Here is a 7,966-nt window from a genome sequence, read left to right as displayed (position 1 = left end):
CCAGCCACCCCAGGCTGGGGCAGGAGGGCGGGGGTGGGTTTGCACTGTGGCTGCGATACCTTACGGCGCCCTCTGGTGGCGCACCCGTGCGCACAGGCGGCCGGTGCATCCGGCACAAGCATTTGGAGCCGCATCTCCGCACAGTGTGGATACCTCTGCACACACGGCGCTGGCTGTGCGTGCGTGGGGGCGGGGCGGGGCGGGGTGGGTGGGGTGAGGGTGTGGAGAATTAACTTCCTGTGACCAGTCCTCGTGGCTCCCAGCTGTCTGCATCCTCCCGCCCGGACCTGGCAGTGCCCAGGGGCGGTGAGAGGCTGCATTGGCCTGGGCCTGGGACTGGCTCCATAGAGCATCTTGTAAATATGTCATCTGGGGCTCGGGTGGGGAGGCAGGGACAGAGACATCAATTAAAGGTCCTGTCTGGGGCTCACACCAGCCTGTGTCTCTCTCCTTCGTGTCAGTGACGGCACTGTGGCCCGGGACCCTTCCCTGGCCTTCCTGGCCGGAGGGAGGGTGCTGGTGTGCAGTGATGGATGGGTGGGGGGACACTGAGGCAGGCAGTGAGCACCTGGGACTGGGCGTGGGGAGGCCGGAGGAGGGCACGCTTTTCCAGCCCCGGCCAGGAAATACAGGCTGGGCGGAGGGCCTGGCCTCCGCTGCCTCCGCTCTCCTGAGAGCGGCTTCTGGTCCCCAAGCCGAGGGCGGGAAGGGGGCTGGAAGGCATCTTGCTCAAAGGTGGGAGGCAGCGAGGCCACCCTCACCTCCGAGAGACCCCAGCGGGGGGCCACGACTGCCCACCTCAGGGCAGTGCTCTGGGCCCGGTCCGGGCAGGAAGGCGCTGGGCCAGCTGAGCGCCCCCCCCTCCCCCGCCCAGGGGACCCGTGGGAGCCCGAGGGCATCATTCTTATCTTCCCTCCAGACCAGCTGGGCCCGGGGAACTGGCTCTGGGAGTCCTGCTAGTTCAGGGGGAGATAAGGGAGAGGTGGGGACAGGGGACAGGACTGGGAGGACAGAGAGGAGATACTGGGAGCAAGGAATGGTGGCGGCAGCAAGGGCTGGGGCGAAGGAGAGCTGGAAGCTCCCGGATCAGAGCCCCTTCCCCGTGGCCGGGACCACACGGCTAGTGCTACTATCCTGGTTGGCGATGGTGTAAGGCTAGCGTCTAGCCCAGCGGTCGGCAAATTCATCAGTCCACAGAGCCAAACATCAGCAGGACGACGATTGAAATCTCTTTTGAGAGCCACATTTTTAAAACTCAGACTTCTTCCAACGCCACTTCTTCAAAATAGACTCGCCCAGGCCGTGGTATTTTGTGGAAGAGCCACACTCGAGGGGCCAAAGAGCCGACCACGGCTCTAGACAACAGCTGACGCTCTTCAGCAGCGATAGCTAAACTGGAATCAGGTGGGACCGACGAGCGGGCACAAGCTGGGCGAGAAGGGTTTGGGTCAGCTGCCCCGGATGAGCCCTCATTGAGGCAGAGGGTCTGTGCGTCCTTCTGGAAGGCAGGCGAGGCGCCGGACGGCGGGGGCAGGCCGGGGATTGTAACTTGACTTCGTAAGAGAGAGACGTGCCCGGCCCAGTGGGGGGTGGGGGAGCCCTGGCCCCGCAGCCTCCTCCGGCCTCGGACCCTGTGGCGTCAGTAACGTCTTCAGCTTCAGCCTTTGAGGTGGAGATTCAGTCTCATTTCTTAAGAAACCACAGGTCCGTTTACGAGACCTGCACACCTCCTCACACAGGCCCCGAGGACCCCACCAAACCAGAGCCCCCGGGGCCCACCCCGGCTCTGGTGTTCATGGGGGGGAGGCGGGGGCATTAGGCTTTCTGGGGCTGAAAGTGGAGGCCGGACAGAAAGCTGGTTTGTGCTGTGACAGGCTGTTGCAATGGCGTCTTTAGGATCCGAGATAGAACAGCCAGGGGCCACCCCTGGTGACAGCGCAGGAAGGTGCCCGGCGAAGGGCAGAGGCGCAGGAGGGCCCGGGCCTCTGGGAGAGAAGGCGTCCTGCTTCGGGAGGCGGGCGAGCCCAGCGGCCATGGAGAGCCGCCCCGCCGCCCTCACCCCCTCTGCCCCCCAATCACACGCCGCATTCCAGCTCGGCCATTTATGAGGGGACACGGTGCCATCAGCCCCCTGAGAAAGCTGACATAACAGCCCTAACGCTCACTGCCCCTTGCTCTTCCATGGCCCATCTGACGGTGAACGGAGACCCAGCCTGACCCGCGCCCGGGGGAGGGGGAGGGGGAGGGGGAGGGTGGCAGCGCCCAGCACCCCCTGGCTCTGTGCTGTCCCGGGCAACCCTGGCCCCCGCGCCTTCTCAGGCAAAGCTTCCGTCTCCGCTGCCCCCCCTCCGACCCCTCTGCACGGGCCTGGCCTTCCGCCACCTGAACCCCTGCCCACTTGGCAGCCCCCGGGCTTCCTGACAAGTGCTGACCAGCTGCCAATCTCTATTCTCCTCAAGAACCGTCTGCTTCTCCCTGGCAGCTGTAGTGCCCACTTGGGTTTAAAAATAGACTCCCTGTCTGCCGCTCTCCGGCCTGACCCCCGGCGCCTCCTCCAGGCCGGCCTGAGCCTGGCGGCCTCTGAAACGGGGCCGCCGTCACTCCGGAGGCCGCGGCCGGGACTCTGTCCCCGTCTCCCCCGAGGACGGACGGACACCTCCCTGCTCAGGAGGCGCCGGCCGGCCCTTCTGCCGTCGGAGGGTCTTTTCTGGTTGCGGTTTCAGCCCAGGAGAGGGCGGCGGGAGGCAGGGCTGCTGCTGGGGGGAGAGACCCTCGGGGTGGCCCAGACGGACGTCATTCCAAAACCACAGCCTCCGACCTTTACTGGGCCTCACAGCAAGGACGCGGGGGCCCGGCCTCTCCGGGCGGCGTGCCTCCCGCTCCGGCCATCAAGTCCACCCTCCTCGCTCCACCCCACCTCTGCCCACCCAGTCCTCTCCCCTCCCACTCCACTCAGTCCGAAACCCACTCTTAAGGCCACGCGGAGCCCCACTGCATTCTGACCGGGGCCCGTGGGTCCTCCCCGCAAAGGTCACCCCTCCCCTGTACATGGAACCCCAGGGCCTCCTGCCTTCTGCGGACACCACCCTGCCCCTCACCAACCCTCTCCCCTGCCATCTTCTTCCCAAAGCCGACCTTTGCAGCCTTAATAACCCACCTCTGGCCACCAGCCCCACCTCTTTTTTTTAATTTTTATTTTTTTACTATATTTTTTTACAGAGAGGAAGAGAGGGATAGAGTTAGAAACATCGATGAGAGAGAATCATCGACCAGCTGCCTCTTGCACACCCCCCAGTGGAGATGTGCCCGCAACCAAGGTAAATGCCCTTGACTGGAATCGAACCCGGGACCTTTCAGTCCGCAGGCCGACGCTCTGTGCACTGAGCCAAACCGTTTTTGGCTACAGCCACATTTCTTTTCTTTTTTTCTTTTTTTTTTTAAATCCTCACCCCAGGCTATTTTTCCATTGATTTTTAGAGAGAGGAAGAGAGGGGGAAAGACAAATTTAAGTGTGAAAGAAACGCATCGATTGGTTGCCTCCTGCAGGTGCCCAACTAGTGCGGGGGAGTGCAACTGAAGTATGTGCCCCTGGCCGGAATCGAACCTGGGACCCTTCAGTCTGCAGGCTGACACTCTATCCGCTGAGCCAAACCGGCCAGGGCACAGCCACATTTTTTTTTTTTTTTAAATATATTTTATTGATTTTTTACAGAGAGGAAGAGAGAGGGATAGAGAGAGTTAGAAACATCGATGAGAGAGGGCCATCGACCAGCTGCCTCTTGCACACCCCTGCTGGGGATGTGCCCGCAACCAAGGTACATGCCCCCGACCGGAATTGAACCCGGGACCTTTTGGTCCGTAGGCCGACACTCTATCCACTGAGCCAAACCAGCCAGGGCACAGCCACATTTCTTGATAGAAATGGCGGCCATCACATTTCCTCAGCTCTCGTTCGTGCCGAGCCGCACGGCCAGGGTGAATCTGAGCTCAGGCCCCTGCTCCCCCCGCTCAGCCCCCAGGCGCCGTGTGTGCTGCACCAGCTCAGCCAGGTTCGGGGAGCTGGAGAGGGGCCAGTGAAGGATGGAGAAAAGACAGACAAGAGAAGAAAGCTCGGTCTGGACGGGACGCTGCCATCTTTGATAGAGAGATTGCCACGTCCTGCAAGCCGAGTCTTTATTTTATAGCCGAATCCACGAGGCCAAGTCAGGGCGAGGTCAAGATGTTTACAACGTTCTCGCGGTTTCGAATCTGCTCAGTTACCTGCACCTGATCCAGGTTTGTTTACTGGCTGCACCTCCGTCAGCCGTCTCCCTCAGCCACGTGTTATCACTCAGCCACGTGATATCACTCAGCCACGTGATATCACTCAGCCACGTGATATCACTCAGCCACGTGGGGCCGCAGGTTCGGCCGTGAGGTCCAGCTCACAGCCACCGCCTTCGGCTATCCTTGTGCTGGGACTTGCCCGTGGCTTTGCCACGAGAGGCCGTGCCCTCTCATTGGCCCCAGCCTTGCCCCCGTCCAAACGCTGTGGCCGTGCTCCACACCCACCCAGGCCTTGGGGCAAACTCTCAAGGTTGCCACCTCCGAGTGCACCTCCTTGTCCATCGGCATCGGGGTCCTAGCAGCGGTCACGCCACTCCTCTGGCAGGTCCTCCCAGCCCCTCCTCGCCCCTGGGCTCGGGCTCAGCTGTCCCCTACATTAAGGTGACCAGAGGCCCCAATTTTTTTTAAAATCAATCTTTATTGTTCATATTATTACAAAAGTTCCTCATTTCCCCCCTCCCTCCACCAGGTTCCCACCCCACCCTCTGCCCTCCAATTTTTTAAAAAAATATATATTTTATTGATTTTTTACAGAGAGGAAGAGAGAGGGATAGAGAGTTAGAAACATTGATGAGAGCCGAAACCGGTTTGGCTCAGTGGTAGAGCGTCGGTCTGCGGACTGAAAGGTCCCAAGTTCGATTCCGGGTAAGGGCATGTACCTTGGTTGCGGGCACATCCCCGGTAGGGGGTGTGCAAGAAGAAGCTGGTCGATGTTTCTCTCTCATTGATGTTTCTAGCTCTCTCTCTCTCTCCTTTCCTCTCTGTAAAAATTCAATAAAATATATTTTAAAAAAATATCTGGATTTTCCGATGGTCTTAGGCTCAACTCACATGTTGAGAACCGCTACCAGGGTCGCCTAAGACCATCAGAAAACACAGATATTTACTGTAACAAACAAACAAACAAAAATCAATGAGAGAGAATCATCGATCAGCTGCCTCCTGCACACTCCCTACTGGGGATGTGCCCGCAACCAAGGTACATGCCCTTGGCCGGAATCAAACCTGGGACCTTTCAGTCCGCAGGCCGACGCTCTATCCACTGAGCCACACCGGTTTCGACCCCAGTGAGTAGTCTGGTGCCTGCACATCCGTGGTGTTTAATAGGTGTCTGTGAATGAGAAACAGCAGTGCCACCCTGACTGACGCGGGCTGGATGGTCGTGTGTTGAGCTAGAGGGAAAAGTAAGCATAGCATGGGGCTGGCCCACAGCTCTCCTGCGCAACGAGTTGAATCTGGAATGGGACTGATTTGGGGGGTGGAGACCAGTTTCAGCTGAGACACGCCCCGTGGCACGTGGTCCCTGTGGCAATGTCTTTCCAGCTGCACAATGGGCAGAATAATCCAAAGAAAGGGTCTGGATTATATTCCCAATCCGACTAGATTCCTTCTCAGCCTTCCTGGATGTATCAGTGGAAGCATCACTCTCCCAGCACCAGCCGCCCCGTCTGCGAGGCCTTCAAACCCACTCCCTGGTTATGGGGCTCCTGGGGGCCCGGACACAGCAGCACAGGGACCCTCACACTCGCCAACTGTCCAGGGCTATGACTAGTCCACTTCACGGGTGAGGAAACGCGGTCTTAGGTTAAGGTGACCGACCAGACGTCCCGATTTCATTTTTTATTTTTATATTTAAAAAATTTTTTAAATATATTTTATTGATTTTTTACAGAGAGGACGGGAGAGGGATAGAGAGCCAGAAACATCGATGAGAGAGAAACATTGATCAGCAGCCTCCTGCACACCCACCTCAGGGGATGTGCCCACCACCAAGGCACATGCCCCTGACCGGAATCGAACCTGGGAGCCTTCAGTCCGCAGGCCGACACTCTATCCACTGAGCCAAACCGATTTCGGCCAGACGTCCCGATTTTAAACAATTAGTCCCGCGTCCCGTGGCGTTTTAAAACAGTCCCGATTTTTTCCAAAAATCGGGACTGTTTTAAAACGCCGCGGGACAAATTGTTAAAAATCGGGACCGTCCCGCCAAAATCGGGACGCCTGGGCACCTTATCTTGGATGTGTGCCCTGAACTATTTGCTGGGCACGCTCACCCGTCCGTGGGTAGCGGCCTTACTTTCTGCAGCTGCATAGCCCCACCGATCCTGCATCCTCCGCAGAGCCTTTCCGTGGAACCTGCACGGGGACCCGCTGACGCCCTCCCTGGTGAGGCCGCTGGGCAGGCCGCTGTGCGCCCCAACGGAGCCCCCAGCGCTCGGAGGGAGAACAGGCAGCTGCTCCCACAGAGCCAGCACCCCTTTGTGCAGGACTCTTATGGGTTCTTCCTGTTCGGAGCTTTTAATGAATGTCAGACTCACAGTGTTTACTTACCGGCACTGAAATACTTGCCCAGACCCTCCAGAGCCTGCGGCGGAAAGAAGGAGAGATAAAGAAAAAGTCCAATAGCCGGTGCTGCTGAAAGGCCGATGGAGCCCAGGATCCCGCTCACCCAGACAGAACTGCGGAATCTGAAGAGCAGATCCTAAGTATCAACATCTCACTGGATTCCTCCTGCAAACCGTCCCCTCCTTGACCTTTGTGTGAATTCCTACAGTGATGGGAAACACCCGTCAAAAAAGCAACAGATTCTTTTTTTAATTTTAAAAAAATATTTTATTGATTTTTTACAGAGAGGAAGGGAGAGAAATAGAGAGCTAGAAACGTCGATGAGAGAGAAACATCGACCAGCTGCCTCCTGCACACCCCCCACTGGGTTCATGCCAATGACCGGAATCGAACCTGGGACCATTCAGTCCGCAGACCGACGCTCTACCACTGAGCCAAACTGGTTTCGGCAAGCAACAGATTCTTCACCAGAAAATTTCAAATTGGTCCTGGCTGGTGTAGATCAATGGTTAGATTTGCTTGCCCGCATATGCACGCGAGCGTTCCCCCCACACACACACACACACATACACACTCACACACACTGAAGGGTCTCAGGTTCGATTCCTGGTCAAGGGCACATACCTGGGTTGCAGGTTTGATCCCTGGTCCTGGTCAGGGCACATGTAGGAAGCAACCAATGTGTCAACGCCTCTCTCTCTTTCCTTCCCTCCCTCTCTCCCTTCCACTCTCTTTGCAAGAGAAACATCAGTCGGCTGTCTCCTGCATGACCCCACCAGGAGCTGGGCCCAATCCAGGCATGTGCCCCAACTGGGGGAATCTATTATAAACGGTGACCCCCAGAAGCAAACCAACTGAGCCTCACTGGCCAGGGCTACCTTTAAAATTCAACAAGGATTATCTAGATGGGTGGTCGGCAAACTGCGGCTCACGAGCCACATGCGGCTCTTTGCCCCCTTGAGTGTGGCTCTTCCACAAAATACCACAGCCTGGGCGAGTCTATTTTGAAGAAGTGGCATTGGAAGAAGTTTAAGTTTAAAAATGTGGCTCTCAAAAGAAATTTCAATCGTTGTACTGTTGATATTTGGTTCTGTTGGCTAATAAGTTTGCCGACCACTGATCTAGATGAGCATGGAAATTGTGGGCCACTTTTATTTTCTATATACTTTTGTGTTTTTGGTGAATAAATGCATGTGTGCTTTTAAAGTGACAATGGTAATAATGGCTTTCTAGGATCTGGGCAATTACTGGTGTATTTTGCTTTCTCTTTATTTTCTGAATTATCCGAGTTGTT

The sequence above is a fragment of the Pipistrellus hanaki genome (assembly GCF_964339955.1).
Source record: "Pipistrellus hanaki genome assembly, chromosome: 16".
Lineage (NCBI taxonomy): Eukaryota > Metazoa > Chordata > Mammalia > Chiroptera > Vespertilionidae > Pipistrellus > Pipistrellus hanaki.
Note: the sequence above shows the minus strand (reverse complement) of the source record.